The sequence below is a fragment of the Durio zibethinus genome, chromosome 22 (assembly GCF_047325235.1).
Source record: "Durio zibethinus cultivar Kanyao isolate XHJ-2024 chromosome 22, ASM4732523v1, whole genome shotgun sequence".
Lineage (NCBI taxonomy): Eukaryota > Viridiplantae > Streptophyta > Magnoliopsida > Malvales > Malvaceae > Durio > Durio zibethinus.
In genome coordinates, this window is record NC_143183.1 from 20,151,826 (window position 1) to 20,169,305 (window position 17,480).

The 17,480-nt window shown below is 30.5% G+C and overlaps 1 pseudogene; it reads right to left on the minus strand.

Annotated features, from left to right (window-relative positions):
* Positions 1-137: 137 nt before the first annotated feature.
* Positions 138-16,594, minus strand: LOC111307161 (peroxidase 24-like; annotated as a pseudogene).
* Positions 16,595-17,480: the final 886 nt, after the last annotated feature.

Here is a 17,480-nt window from a genome sequence, read left to right on the forward strand (position 1 = left end):
AATATTATGATTTGGTTTTAATTAAACTGTCTATAAAATAATTAATAGCTTGCAAAATGACTCAAAATTAAACTTTTTTGAGTCAGTTTATTACAATTGCATCAAAATACAATACATGATAATTTGCTTTAAAAATAAAAAGAAAAGTACATCTATTCTTCAATTTATTCACTTGTTGCATTTGTTTTATGGATTGACAACACGGCAATTTTCCCTGATTTCTCCAGCATTTCTGGTTAGAACTTCAATGGCTGCCATTTTCCTCATTGATCTTGCAAAGCAGGAAAAAAAACAAGGAACGTGATCTTTGTAAGTGAGAGACAATCCTTTTTGAATTGTTGTCTGTAAGAAGTGAAGCATCAGACACGAAATGTCCCTTGTTTTGGAGTAAGATATCATAGTAATGTTTGTCGAATGACAGTGAACTTCTAGGATCCATTTCCACAGTTATTGTTGGACTTGCTGGGTTGGGACACTGTTTCCTCAAGGTGTCAGCGTCTGTTGGGTCCAAGCTAGGATCAGCATCACCTTTTCCCGTGAAGTTGTAAAGCCTTCTTGGGAAAGTTCCAAAATGAGCAACTCCAATGGTACGTGCACCTGGTTAATCCAGGACATTAATGCATATTTATTAATCGGGATTTCAGATTTTAATATGAATGTCACATGCATGCATTAATTAATGTAAGCTTGTCAATTGGTAATATATATATATATATATAGAAATGCTTGTGCATGTATATATATAAAGTAAGGATTAAAGGAAACTTATTATACCTAAAAGAACAACAAGATCATTAATATTGTCGTAACGGTTTTAGGATCATCAGACGTAAAAAATTTTAAAATCGAGAAAAATGAGAGGAGTCGTCACCAATCTTTTTTAAGATTTGATTGGTCATCTAAAAATTTATCTTTTTAATAAAACTATAAAAACAAGTTTAAAGTTATAAAAAAAAATAAATTTCGGTCTACGAAAACCGTGTTAGGTCTAGGAATTAGTTACGTGTGGAGAATGATTAACACTCCCACAGCACTCATAAATTGGTAATAAATTGGTATCATTTAATTATGCGCTATTTTCGGTGTTAGATGAAATGGTTTTGATTTTAAATTTAATAATAATCCCTTTATTTAAAAATAAACTTTTGTTAAAACTCTTTATTTAGGAATATTGAGAAAATATTTAAGTTAAAGAATTATTTTAAAATTCTCCAACATCTAGGTAGAATTTAAAATAACTCTTTTCGTTTAAGATTTGATAGAATACTCCTTAAAATAAAAATAACACTCTTTGTAAAAGATAATTGTTAGTGACTCTCCAACATCTAGGCAGAGTACCAAGAATTATTTCTTTCGGAATGTTATTTTTATTTTATTTTATTATATCACAATTTTAAAAGTAAGTGAATAAAAAACATTTTGTGTGAAAAAGTAAAAGATAGTATTATTAGATAGCAAGTAAAAATTAAAGACAAAAATGCAAAATGAGTGCCAACAATTATATAATGATGTAAGTATGCTAATGCATATTATGCAAGATGATGAAATGTAATTTAAAAATGGATTCTTAAATATAATGAGACCACCTTGACTTTCCAACATCTAGGCAGAACTTAGGTGCAACCATTTATATTTAAAATCTCATATTATTAGTACATTTTTTATTTATTGATTTTAATCCCATGGTTAAAGCGAATTAAATACTAGCATGAAAACTTAATGAAATAAAGTTTCTTAAATACCCTATCGTCTAGGGGGCATTCGAGAACAAATTATTTCAAAATTTTCATACATGCCCTTAGAATTTTGAGATGGTCTTGGTTAGAGCTTAGGTCGAGGTTTTAAATGTTAGGGTTTTAGATTTTAGAGTTTTGGATTTTGGGGTTTTGGTTTGAGTTTCAAGGGTTTTTGGATTTGGTTTTAGGGTTTAGAGAGTTTTAAGGCTTGAATTTTAGGGTTTTGGATTTGAGAGTTTGGATTTTAGGGTTTTGGAGTTTGAGAGTTTGGATTTTAGGGTTTTAAGGTTTAAGGGTTAGCAGGTTTTGAGTTTTGATTTTAGGGTTTCGATTTTGGGTTTGAAGGGTTTAAGGTTTATGATTTTTTATTTTAGGGTTTGGGATTTTAGAGTTTTAATTTAAGGGTTAAGGATTTAGGGTTTGATGTTAGGGGTTTTAGTTTTAGGGTTTGGAGGGTTTATGGCCTAGTTTTAGGGTTTTGTTTTTAGGGTTTGAGGTTTGAGAATTTGATTTTAGGGTTTGAAGGGTTTGGGGTTTTGATCTTAGGGTTTGAGATTTTGGGGTTTAGGGCTTTGGTTTTAAGGTTTAAGGTTTCGATTTTAGGGTTTAATTTTTTTTGAATTTTAAAAATGCGAACATCTTTAAAAATCTCCAACATTTAGGCGGACTTTCGGAGCAAGTTTGATTTTTATGATTTTTGAAAATTAATTAAAAATTTTCACATATTTTTTTTATGAAAATTTATTATTATTATTATTATTATTATTATTATCTTTTTTTTATCTTTTTTTAATTTTAATTAATTTTAATTAATTTTTTATTTATAGTTCCCCAACATCTAGGCGAAATTATATTTTAAGGTTTGAGGTTTTTATTCTTTCCAACATCTAAGCAGGGAATATAAAAAAATATATTTTATTCTTATTATCATTGTTTTATTATTATGATTTTTTATTGTTTTCATTTTATTATTATTAAAATTATCACATATTTATTCTAACAAATTTAAAAAAATTATCATGCATGACAATTAAAAATTAAAACTAAAAATAATAAAAATAATATATAAAAAAATTAGAAAAAAATAAAAAAAACTTGAACCAGACCGGTCAATGCTGGTTCGATTGGTTCAATGGTTCAGCGGTCCAGTCAATGGTTTGATGGTTTGGTCAATGGTTCGGGCGATCGGTCAACGGTTCGATTCGATCTAATTCAGTTCAACTGAACCGATCAGAGACTGTTGAAGGAATGGGTCAACGGGTTGATTTAAGCGAACCTCAGGTCGTGTCTCGGGTCAATGCGGGGATCCTGGGTCTCAAAACGACGTCGTTTTGGGCTTTGGCTTTTTATATAAAACCAAAATTTTTTTTCAGTTCATTCCAAACTCTTTTCCAAAAAAAAAATAAAATCAAAGCTCCAGGGAGAGCTCCAAGGCCTTTGCCGACTTTCGGTCACCTGCATCACCATTCCGACCATCGTGCTAACCGCTGTCGGTGGTTGAAAAACACCAAAAAAATTTTCAAAAGCTCTCTTCAAAGCGATTTTCCTAGATCTAGTCTCTTTTTCGTAAAAAATATTTCCAATCGACGTAGATCGGGGCTTAAAGTTTTTGTTTCTTTTTTTTTTAAGAGAAAATAACTTTTTATTTTTTTGTTTATTTTCTAGGGCTTGCTCGGCGCTGATGGTTCCTCCATAAGGGGAGGACTGTTGTTGTGTTTTTTTTTTGTTGGTGGATTTTGTTGTTTTATTTTTTTAGTTGTCTGTTTAGAAGGGGAATAAGTATTGGGTGAGGTTGAGGGTGCATGGTGAAGGTTTGTGCAATGTTTGAAGGCTGGGATTTAGAAGTTCGAGGCATGCGAAAAGCTAGGTCATTTGGGAGTGCGAAAGGTAGGTGTCTATGTATCTGAGCTTGGGGGTTTCTGAGCTATTTGAAGATCTGTCCGAGAGGAGAGCTGAAAGGGGAAAAAGCTGAGGCTTTAAGTAGATAGGTGTCTAAGTCTGTGGTGGTCGTAGGGTGGCTGTAGGCGTGGCTGTAGTGTTCTGGTAAGGTGACTGGATATGAGGTGGCTAGTCGGGAGGCTGTAAGGTGCTGCAAGGTGGTTGGTGCCAGGCATCAACCCCCTGCTTTCTGCTACTTTTTTTTAATATTAAACTAATATTAATATTTTATTATCAATATTTTTTTCTATTATTATTAATAGTTTAATATTGATAAACAAAAACCAAAAACATGATTTAAAGCATCAATAAACTCGGATAAAATTTGATTTTTATAGCTGTCTCTCTTTGCACATTACTGAGAATCAGGAATAGGGCAAAGATAAAGACAATAATTTTATCTGAAAATAAATCAAAGAGTTTTTTTTTTTGTGATTGAACCTCAAGTCAAATGATAAAGACAACGATTGGGATGACGTCGCGAGTTGAGAAATAAAAAATCGACTAGGACAACACTGCAGGTCAAGGAATAAGGAATTGATCGGGATAACACTTCAAGTCTAAATTACCCTCGAAAGTTTTAGAAATCATACTCGAAGGTCTTAGAGATTGTGCCCAGAGGTCATAGAGATTATGCCCGAGGTTTTACATAATAGATTAGGACAGTATTGCAAGTCAAAAAATAAAAATTCGATAAGGATAATACTGCGAATCAAAATTATGCTCAGAGGTCTTAAAGATTATGCTTGAAAGACTTAGAAATCATGTCCGAAGATTTTATAAAATCGACTGGGATAATACTACAAGTCGAAAAATAAAGAATCGATCAAAACAACATCGTAAATTGAAATTATGCCCGGAAGTCGTAAAGATTATGCTCGGAGGTTTTATAGAATCAACTGGGATAATACCGTAAATCAAAAAATAAAGAATTGATCGAGACAATATTACGAATTGAAATTATACCCGAAAGTTTTAAAGATTATGTTGGAAAGTCTTAAAAATCATGTTTGGAGGTTTTACAGAATCGACTGAGATAACATCGTACGTCAAAAAATAAAGAACCGATTGGGACAACACCGCGAATCGAAATTATACTCGGAGGTTTTAAAAATCATGCCCGGAGGTCTTACAGAATTCAAAATTTTTGAATGCTTTTCTAATCAGAGGTAATGAACTTTAAAAATTTAAAAATCTTTTGCTCGGAGGTCTTGAAAGTTGTGCCTGGATGTCTTAAAAATTTTAGAATCTTTAAATGTCCTCCCAATAAAAGGCAATTGAACTTTTAAAATTTAAAAATCTTTTTAAATATGGCTTTCGCCTGATCAGATATTTTTGAGACTTTAAAGGTCTTGTTTGAAGAGGGTTATTCTTTGATTGAAATTGGTTCCTCTTAAACAGAGGTTTTGAAATCTTGACTGAAAATGGTTCCTCTTAAACAGAGATTTTGAAACTTTAAAATCTTACTTTTTTCTCTCTTTTATATATATATATATATTTTAATATTTACAAAGTTAATAATGCAATCATGATACAAATGTCAATTTTTTTCAAATGATGCTAATGAAAATGTCGATGCAAATGCCAACGCAAGAATACAAATGCTCTATGCATATACATTTGACTTTTTTGTAATGCAAATGACAATATTCTTTTAATGTAAATGTCCCTACAAATACCTTTTCTTAGGATGTAGATGCCATGATGCAAATGCAAATTCTTCTTATGGTGCAAATGCACATGTCTTATACAAGTGCAAATGCGAATATGCAAATGCGAATATCATTTTTATGATACAGATGCAAGCGATGCAAATACAAATGTCTCTTTTATAATGCATAGGCAAATAATATAACTACGACTATATTTTTTTTTTTCATTTACAAGTCAAATGTCTTTTTTATGATGCAAGTGATGCAAAAGCAAAAACTCTTTTTGCTTTTTTTTTTTTTTAAATCTTTGTTCAAAATTTTAATGTTTCATTTTCATCAAGAAAATGATTTCAATATTATGTTCAAAATGCTCAAATAATTTGTAAAATTTTCAAAATTGATCAAAAAATTGACCCATATAAAGTATTTTTGCAATCAATGAAAAAGTTTAAAACTCAAGACTTTCGAATCTCCTGAAAATTGATGATTACTATTTGAAAAGCTTATAGGTAGGGTAATTGACAATTCAATTCTTTTCATTGGTGGGCATATCTCATGGAAAGGTCGACAAAGGTTGCAAGGATTTCTCTTGGGTTTACGAAAGAGATAATTTTTTAAAACTCTATTCTTTTATTGAAAATGTGATACTTTAATGTGTGTCAAAACTAGCAATTACTTTTCGAATAAGGTTCAGGACGAGAAAAAGGCTAGCTTTCTTTTTTTTTTTTTTTTGGGTGAAATGTAAAGTCTTTAATGGGTACTAATCTTCCAAAAGGCTTTGTATCGAGATTTTTTATTCTAGATATAACCTTGAAATTCTAAAATTCTTTTTAGGGCCTCAGGAATGACTTTAGCTCTAAATTACCCCCTTAGGGTTTTCACCTCAGAGTTATATTTTTTATCAATAAAGAACTTGATGAAATCTTGCCAAATAGTAACAAGTATGTACAAATTTTCAAGGGCATTGCTCTTCAATCCAAGTGTCCACATTTGATCAAAATGGATTTTTCAAGGTATGTAATGTAGATCGAAGTTAGGGGTTTTGAAAGAATGGATAAATAGGTTCAAAATATATTATTCAGGGTAATTAGGCCAAGGATCCTGAGAAGCATTCTATAGCTTTCTTTTTTTGCTTTTTTTTTTTGAAACATCTGACTTTAAGTTCAGTAACTTTATTCACTTTTTTTTTTCCTTGAATTCTCATTTTCAAGGTACATATTTTCTTTTTTTTGTTTTTTTTTTCTGTTTTATTTATTTTTTTGTTTTAAAATTTTAACTGAAGCTTTAGATTCTTATCCCCAAGGTTTCTTTGCTTTTTCTTGGAAGCATCTAACTTCACATTTAGTTGTTTATTCTCTTGAACTCTTAGGATTTCAATTAAGGCCTTAGTCACTTTTTGCCTAGGATTTTCATCTTTGAGGGGCATGTTAGATGCTTTTATTAAAGTTGGTCTCTTGTAGGTATCCTTATTTTATTGTCAATGTAGAAAATGATCTTTGGTCGGGGTTTATTTTAGAACAAAAAATTTATTAGGCTCAAAAGTGTAGTAAATGGATAATTTTTATATATGAGAAGGATAAAAAAAGATGGTCATTCGTCATTTCAAACATGATCACTTGGTTCGAAGAGCGAATAATTGAATATGTTTTTTTATTTTTTATCTTTTGGCTTTTTTTTGTTTATTTTTTTTTTAAATGCCCCATCTTATTTTTCACTCAAGGTTCTAATTACGATCAAGTCATATAGGATTGATTGGACTATTTAAAAAGGCTCTTTGGGCTTGAAAATTTTTTTTGACATTTTTTTGGTGAAAGAAAGAGGAATGGTATAAAGGTATGAAACAAATTATCTTAAGCGAAAATGGATTCTGTTTTTTCTTTTTTTTTTGCAATGTGCCTCAAGACATTAAACAAGGGTTACTTAAAAGAAAAGGTTCAGGCAGTTTTGTGTCTATAGTCATAGTAAAATTTTGACACACAGTGAATTACCAATTGAAAATTTGAAAGAGTATTTGATTTTTAAAATGAACTTTCAAAATTAACCTTTTTTGTTCTTTGCCCTAAAAAAAGGTTATCATCCTTTTATGTCACAATTCAAACTCTCATTCCCTAAAGGGCTATGGGTAATGAGTCAAATCATTTGATTGATTAGGGACATGAAAGTATTCAAACGAAGGTGAAGGTATTTAATAAGCTTTTTTCTAATAGTAATCACCATTTTATTTAAGAATCCTTCCATCTTTATTACAAAAAAAAAACTTTTTTTCTTTTTCTCTTTTTTTTTTCTTAAAAGTTACTTATATGAGACTTTTTATTCAAACAAATGCATTAGGAAAAAAAACTTCAAAATAGAGATCCAAAGCAAACAATTTTTCGAAAATAAGTTAGATAACTCTAAGGGACACTATGCACATGTCATATATAAACAATGAACAAATTTAAAAGAAAATCATCCTATTTTCATTTTTTAAAACTCAAAACCTCATTCTTCATCTCAACTTCTCACATTTGGCAATTGAATATAGTCAATTTTCATTGTTTTATCACTTTTGGAGTTAGAATACCACTCTTGATAAGATCTTCAATATTTTCTTTCAACTATTTGTATTTTTCAATTGAGTGACTGATTAACCCCATATGATAATCACACTTGCTTTTGAGATCATAACTACTTACTGATAAATTTGATGTTATTTTTGAAGGCATAGGAGTGAGATATCGATCTTTTATTAGAGGTAAAAGGTAAAAAATAGGGATGGACAATTTCTCTTGATCATTTCTTGGTCTCTTTCAATTCTTTGTTGGTCGAGTGATGGGTTCAAATGTAGAAAAAAGATCATGAATAGTCATTTAAGGATGAAAATTTATTAAAAAGCCCAAATGCTGGCTTGGTTGGTAAAGATATAAGTTATAAGAGATATTACCTGTGACAAGGTGATGAAGTTAATGAAAAGAGTATGAATTGTACGAGATGAAGCTATTGGGTAGATGCCCTTTCATTGTGACTGTTTGTATTTTTTCTTTATTATTTTTTTATGTACTGCCCTTTTCAACATCTGTTACATATTTCAACTTAATCCTGTCATTCTTGATTGCATTCTCTATAATCTCACAAGAAATCACCATGTTAGAAAAGCTTTTCAAGACATTCTTGATCATTCTTTCATAATAAAAAGTATTCCAAGAATTGACAAACAGAATGGTGATTTTTTTCTCTGACAAAGGTGTTTGGACTTGGACTGCTATGTCTTTCAATCTGTGTGCATATTCTTTGAAAGTTTCAGTTGACCTTTTTTTTACGTTCTACAATGACATCCTATCGATGTCATATCTTTAACATGCTTATATTATGCTAGGAATGCCCTAGCTAAATCATTCAAAGAGCAAATCTTATTTCAATCCAGTTGAATATACCATATTGTTGCAGACCCAATGAGACTATTTTGAAAGTAATGGATTAATAACTTATCATTATGAGTACGGCTATCATCTTTCGATAGTACATGGTGATGTGTGTTAAAGGGCATTTCATCCCATCATACTTCTCAAAATCTGAGACTTTAAACTTTGTCGAAATAACAAAATTAGGCACTAAAGTAAGTTCATTGACATCAACATTCCCGTACACGTTATGGCTTTCATTTACCTTTAATCTTCCTTCAAATAGGTCATACTTATCTTTCATTTCTATATCTCCTGATAAATCTGACACCTTTTTTAATCTCTTTAATTCTTTAGGATCATTCACATTAGGCACAGTAGTGGAGTCGTAAGGAGTAAGATCGAGATTGATATTTGTCTGAATTGATGGCAGCTTGGTAGAAGGGCCAGTATAAGGTTGATAATTTACTGGAGGTGCTTGTGGCATATATGAATTTTGAATATATGTGAACCCAGATAGATACAATGGTGTCTCAACAGTTGTTTCCTCTCTTGCCCTATGCATTTCAACAATTCTTTTTCTTTTTGTCATCTCTGCTAACATTTGTTTTAATTTTGCCAATTGTCTATCCATGTTCTATTGCATTCCTGTGACTATTTTTTTGATCTCTTTTTGGGCCTTTTCTATTTTATCCATCCGACTTGTATTTTCATTTTCCATGATTCTAGTATAGGCTCGAGTGTTATAAATGTGCAAACTTATCTGATCTTGTTTCCTATGATGCACTATCCTTGAACCTTTTATTAATTACCAGAAGTAAAAAATACATGGCATGAATTCTATTATAAAAATATCTTTTTGCTTTGAAGGTTTGACGAAAGTATATTTACAAACATTATTCATTGTCTTTAGCTTGCATGAAAAACAGTGAATTCACACAAATGATGCATGATATGCAAGTCAAATTTTATTATTATTGCTTGAGGAAAAACTTGAGTTTCATCTTATATTAGGCTGGGTTATCTAAAGACATTCCTTAAAAGTTTGATGAAAACATATTTGCGACCATCATTCTTTCTCATTCTTTTAGGCACACCTTTATTAAAAAAAACAGAGGCATCAATTCATAGACAATTCAGGTCAATAAAAGTTTTCATGCATTTCGAAAAGTATCAAGTTTACACATCATGAGCCATTATAGGGCTAGAGCCAAAAATGCTAGACTTGCTCTCATTTCCCATTGTCTTGCCTAAAAAATCCAAAAAAATAATTGACTATGATTGCTGGAGAGGATAACCCTTTTCTTTAAAAACTTATATATTTTATTCATCATAATGGCCTACCTTACTGTTACCTACAGCACTGCCTACTATCTCGACATAGATTAATGAAGGGTTCTTATGAATAATTGGCTTCATTTTAACATTAAAACCCAGATATCTGGCTTTGGTTAAATTTGTATCCTATGTTTCAAAGCCATGCAATCTTCTAGAGAATGGCCTGCGACACCAAAATGGTATTCACATCGAGCACTGGGGTTATACTATTCGAGAAAATATGATTTACAAGGTTCAGCAGGGATAGGGACAATGAGGTAGTTTTCTAAGAAGAATGGATATAACTCTGTGTAAGACATGGGTATTAGGTCAATATGAGTTTTTTCTTTGGTATTGCCAGAGTTTTTCTATCTTATGGTTGGTTTGCTTTGCTAAAAAGATGATAGTATAGTTTAGTCTTAAAGTGAATTGAAAAACTTTGGGTCAAAAATTAGGTTGAAAAAATGGTGATGGGATAGCATATTGAACAAATGATTGTGAAATATAAGGTGGTGGACATGGATTCAAGTGTGAAATTCTTAAAGATTGTGTGAAATTTGGGGGCCTAATCTTAAGTGCTTGGATAGGAGGTTAAAAGTAGTCAGAGAAGAATTTAAGTACGGGTTTGGACTCGGGATAGTTGGTGATGGTTGTTTGAAACCAGGTGACTCTTTATTGGAAATCAAACTTTTGAGCTCAGTTATTTGCTTAGCTAGTTCACCTATTCCTCTCTAGAGTTTGCCCAAACTTTGGTCACTATTCAAATCATCCAATGCCTTAGTATGTTCTAAAAAAGTGCTGAAACTAATAGGAGCCGATTGATTTTAACTTGATGAAAGTGACAATGATCCTTAAAGAGCAATAAACTTAACCATACTGTTACTTTTGACCATTTCTATCAATTAAGCCATTTATTGTTTCATTCCTGAAGCGTGAGCCAAAATTTCTTTTAATTCAACTCCAAAGTAAGATTTCCTTGCTTTCAATTGATCTTTCATTGTCATCACTCTAATTCCCACCAAGACAGACATTTTATTCTAGGACTTAGACAAAAAATTCTAGATTATTACCTTTATTGAATGAATGTCATAAAAATAATTTTTAACTTACATAACACATAAAGTATATTTATGAATACATGAATATGATGACTAAAGAATGTCATAAAATGCATATATGCCTATGATGATGGATTTTTATATGTACAAGGACCCAAATGAAAATTTCATCAACCATAACTATGTATGCAAGGAGTGTAATGTTATGCTGTAGGGATGGTGGGATGTGAAATGTGATGTATGTTCCATAAGACCCTAGTTTTCATGAATTCATATATATGAAATGCAATGACATACTTACATGAATGGTGAGATGTATAACTATGACTAATATAACATACTTGTATGGAATGCATGAACCTATTAAGTGCAAGTTATATTTATAAATGGAATGCAATGCTTGTGTTATGCTAACCTAGTGAAACTGACACTACCTTTAAATATGTAATGAAATGGAGTATGCGAACTACCTATTAAGATGCGTATGGAAGGTGCGTGTCATTTATCAATATATGCATAACATGAGATGCATGTACTATCCATTGATATGGATGAGATGGAATGTTCATATTATCCTATTATGATGCATGTGGGATAGGATACATGAAAGATGAAATAATGTTCAAAAAATTTTTTTTTAAAAAAGAAAAACATCTTTTTTTTTTTTTTTATCACATAGAATGATTAGGACTTGAAAATTAATTTTTATTTAGCCAATAAACAAAGAATTTAAGAGAAACCTTTAATTTTTTTATTTTTTTTACTTTTTTTCTTGTTGGGTAATGCTAAAAAAAAAATTCATTTTACTCTAAAATGTTTTATGAAAATGTAAAATTTAAACAATTACCAAATGAATGAACTACATGTTAAGAGAAAATTTATTTTTTTTAAAGAAAATGCTTTTCTTTTATTATCTACATATATTTGGGTTATTTTTATAAAAAGGTCGACATGGCTCTACCCTAGGCAAACCTCCTATAGCTTACGATATGCTGGGTTAAGGTTTATGCATCTAAAAGTCCCAAACTATTCCTCACATCATCGTTTGTTATAGACTAGTAAGGTTTCCCAATCCTCACCCATTATAGGCTACTAACGGAAATGTTTCAATCTGAGTAGAAGTATTTCGCTAGCAAATGCAGAGGTTATCACCTCATGAGAGTGTAACTACTTTACTTCCTCCCAAAAGGATGAGCTTGAGTTTAGAACTCATGCATGTGAATGAATATGCAATGTGTGTGCAAAGTGATGTATTAATCAAAATAACATAAATAAATCATAAACACAGAATCAAAATAAAGTAATAACTAACATATAATTTATTTTATTTATTAACTTATATGTATATATATTTTGAAAAATTAAAATAAAGGGAATTACATTAAATTAAATATCAAATAAAACAAATTAAATCCAACGATTATTAATAGTACATAATTAAAAATTTGGCCTAACTCCAAAAAATCCCCAATGGAGTCGCCAAGCTATCGTAACGATTTTGAGATCGTCATACGTAAAGAATTTTAAAATCGAGGAAAATGGGAAGAGTCACCACCAATTTTTTTTAAGGTGTGATTGACCACCTAAAAGTTTATTTTTTTTAATAAAACTATAAAAATGAGTTTAAAGTTTATAAAAAAGATAAATTTTGGTCTACGAAAATCATGTTGGATCCAGGATTCGATTACGTGTGGGGAAAGATTAGTACTCCTACAGCGCCTATAAATTGGTACTATTTAATTATGTGCTATTTTCAGTGTTAGATAAAATAGTTTTGATTTAAAATTTAATAATAATCCCCTTTATTTAAAAATAAACCTTTGTTAAAGCTCTTTATTTAGGAATATTGAGAAAATCTTTAAGTTAAAGAATTATCTTAAAATTCTCCAATATCTAGGTAAAATTTAAAATAACTCTTTTCATTTGAGATTTAATAGAATACTCCTTAAAATAAAAATAACACTCTTTGTAGAAGATAATTTTTGGTGACTCTCCAACATTTAGGTAAAGTACCAAGAATTATTTCCTTCGGAATGTTATTTTTATTTTATTTTATTATATCACAATTTTAAAAGTAAGTGAATAAAAAACATTTTGTGTGAAAAAGTAAATGATAGTATTATTAGATAACAAGTAAAAATTAAAGACAAAAATACAAAATGAGTGCCAACAATTATATAATGATGTAAGTATGCTAATGTATATTATGCAAGATGATGAAATGTAATTTAAAAAAATGAATTCTTAAATATAATGAGACTATCTTGACTATTTAACATCTAGGTAGAATTTAAGTGCGATATTTATATTTAAAATCTCATATTATTAGTACATTTTTTATTTATTGATTTTAATCCCATGGTTAAAGCGAATTAAATACTAGCATGAAAACTTAATGAAATAAAGTTTCTTAAATACTCCATCATTTAGGCGGCATTCGAAAATAAATTATTTCAAAATTTTCATACAAGTCCTTAGAATTTTGGGATGGTCTTGGTTAGAGCTTAGGTCGAGGTTTTAAAGGTTAGGGTTTCAGATTTTAGAGTTTTGGATTTTGGGGTTTTGGTTTGAGTTTCAAGGATTTTAGGATTTGATTTTAGGGTTTAGAGAGTTTTAGGGCTTGAATTTTAGGATTTTGGATGTGAGAGTTTGGATTTTAGGGTTTTGGGGTTTGAGAGTTTGGATTTTAGGGTTTTGAGGTTTAAAGGTTTGGAAGTTTTGAGTTTTGATTTTAGGGATTCGATTTTGGATTTGAAGGGTTTAAGGTTTAGGATTATAGATTTTAGGATTTGAGATTTTAGAGTTTCAATTTAAGGGTTAATGATTAGGGTTTGATGTTTGGGGTTTTAGTTTTAGGGTTTTGTTTTTAGGGCTCGAGGTTTGGGGTTTTGATTTTAGGATTTGGGGTTTCGATCTTAGGGTTTGAGATTTTGGGATTTAAGGCTTTGATTTTAGGGTTTAAGGTTTCAGTTTTAGGGTTTTGAGGGTTTAGGGTTTAATTTTTTTTTAATTTTAAAAATGAGAACATCTTTAAAAATCTACAACATTTATGCGGACTTTTGAAGCAAGTTCGATTTTTATGATTTTTTGAAAATTAATTAAAAATTTTCACATATTTCTTTTTTATGAAAAATTTATTATTATTATTATTATTGTTGTTGTTGTTGTTATTATTATCTTTTTTATATTTTTTTAAATTTTAATTAATTTTTTATTTATAATTTCCTAACATTTAGGCGAAATTATATTTTAAGGTTTGAGGTTTTTATTCCCTCCAACATTTGGGTAAGGAATATAAAAATATATATTTTATTCTTATTATCATTATTTTATTATTATTATTTTTTATTATTTTCATTTTATTATTATTTAAACAATAAAATATTTATTCTAACAAATTTAAAAAAATTATCATGCATGACAATTAAAAATTAAAACTAAAAATAATAAAAATAATATATAAAAAAGTTAGAAAAAAATAAAAAAAAAACCTAATCGGTCCGGTCAATGTTGGTTCGATCGGTTCTGTGGTTTAGTGGTCCAGTCAACGGTTCGACGATTTGTTAATGGTTCGGACAGTCGTTCAGTGGTTCAGTCTAATCCGGTTCAACTGAACCGGTCAGAGGCTGTTGAATGAATTGGTCAATGGGCCGGTTTACGTAGACCCCAGGTCGGGTCCTCAATCAACGCGTCGATCCTGGGTCCCAAAAGGATGTCAATTTGGGCTTTGACTTTTTATATAAAATCGAATTTTTTTTTTCAATTCATTCCAAACCCTCTTCCAAAAAAAAAATAAAAATCAAAGCTCCAGGGAGAGCTCCAAGGCCTTTGCCAGCATCCGGCGTCTGGTCACTTGCACTGCCGCGTTGATCGCTGTTAGTGGTCGAAAAACACCAAAAAAATTTCAAAAGCTCTCTTCAACACAATCTTCCTAGATTCGATCTCTTTTTTGCTGAAAATATTCCCTAACGACATAGATTGGGACTTAAAGTTTCTGTCTTCTTTTTTTTTTTTTTGAAAGAGAAACTGACTTTTTTTTTTTAGTAGGGCTTGCTCGACGCTGATGGTTCCTCTCTATGGGGAGGATTGTTGTTGTGTTTTTTTTTTTTTTGGTGGATTTTTATTGTTTTTTTTTTTGTCTGTTTAGAAGGGGAATAGGTATTGGGTGAAGTTGAGGGTGCCTGGTGAAGGGTTTCGTGCGGTGTTTGAAGGCTGGGATTTAGAGGTTCAGGGTGTGCGAATGGCTGGGTCATTTGGGAGTGCAAAAGGTAGGGTGTTTGTGTATCTGAGCTTAGGGGTTTCTGAGGTGTTCGAAAATCTATCCAAAAGGAGAGCTGAAAGGGAAAAAAGTTGAGGCTTTAAATAGATGGGTGTTTGAGTTTGTGGTAGTTATAGGGTGGCTGTAGGTGTGATTGTAATGTTCTGGTGAGGTGACTGGACAGGAGGTGGCTGGTCGGGAGGTTGTAGGGTGGCTGGTGCCAAGCATCAGCCCCCCTTCTTTCTACTACTTTTTTCTTTTTTTTTGTATTTTTTATTTTTTTTTATATTTTTTTCAATGTTAAACTAATATTAATATTTTATTATCAATATTTTTTCTATTATTATTAAAGTTTACTATTAATAAACAAAAACTAAAACTGTGATTTAACACATCAATAAACCTCGATAAAATTTGGTGTTTACAAACATCAAGATCTCTCTTCTCAAATAATTGCACCAGACTGCTGAAGTTTGCAAAGGGTGAAGGGATGTTTCCATTGGTCTCAGTTGCAAGGGAAATTCTACCATCTCTTCTTCCAAGGGCCACACCCCACAGGGGCCTCCTAAACTGTAACATTAATATTCCTGCAAAGTAATATTTATATAGTGTGAATATGATATCATCGATGCATTGTAAAGAAATGGGTATTTACCGGGGCAGAAACTGCATCACGAGCTGCCAATGCAAGAATATCAGCACAGGAAACCACTTTGGAGCAAACTTTTTCGATTGCAGTCTTGACATCGTATAGTATGTCGAAACTAGTCAAAGAAGGATTGGGTATTGCTTCCTCCTCAGCCTTAGAACTATTATTAACTGTGTCCAACAGCACAGATGCATCACATCCTAACATAATAAACATTTCACAAGAAAAAAGAAAAAGTTAGCTCATATATATAATTTGGGTACACTGAAAATCGCCAACACTCGGTGAGATATATTAGTAAAATGTTGGACTCTTAGTTTCAGTGATTAAGTTTTAAATCTTGAGAAAAAAAAATTATATTGTTTTGAATATAAATTTTGTAGTTACCCTAACAAAGCAGTCATGGAACTGCATCCTGATAAGTTTAGCACCCAAAGCTGGATTACTTCGGACTCTGTCCTGAATAATGTTTTTGACAATCTTCTCAGCTAGCGGGCAAGTTTTCTTGTAGAAGTTACATCTCAACCCGTCTGCATGACAAACCTCAACAATTCCAAACAAGGCAAGAGAAACAACGAGAAGGAAAATGCTATACCCAGCCCTCATTTTTCACCAAGTTTTAGGATCAAAGTGAAACAATAATATTTGATATCAGAGCGCAGTGTGCTTAAGAACCCGACATTGTTTCCTTTATATAGACATGGAAATGGATGTGAAAGGAAGCTACGGTTTGAATTTCGATGTTAATAACATTATTAAAATCACCTCAACCTTAGACTGAGGCTTTTGTCAAAGAACCAACTTTTTTTTTTTTTTAATTCCTCATTAACCTATCCAACTATCTTCAAAGTCTTCTATTTTTGAAATCGATGATCCTTCCATTAAACAAAACGTGATGAGACCGCAGTAGGCGGTGGCTATCTCCAGTTTTTGGTTCTAATAATTCATTAATTTGATTTTTTTTTAATTAATAAGAAGTAATTTTCCTTTTCAAAATTTTAAAATCATTTTGATAAGCAATTAATTGATTCAATTGGTAAAAAATTATTTTCTTAACATAAAAATTTTGAATTTGAATTCAATTAATGACTACTTATTAAAGTTATTTCGATATCTAATTATCAATTCTAAATTATCAAATATAATATATTTTATTTTAGCTTAAGACTGATCAATTTATTTTCTTTCAAAATTTTCTTACCAAAAAAAAGTAATATCTTCTATATTAATGATCCCATTATTAATAATTGATATATTCAACATGTTACAAATTAGTAACAAGTCAAAAATTAAAAATAGTACCAGCAAGTTTAGTGACTAAAGCTTAATTATTAATATTTGTAATCTCTTTTTCGTATTATTAAATTATGATATTTTTTATAATTTTCAACAAAAAAAAAAATTAATGCAATTTTAATTATTAATTTTAAATTATTAAATATGATATATTTTATTTTAATTTGAAGATTAACAAACTATTTTTTTATAAATT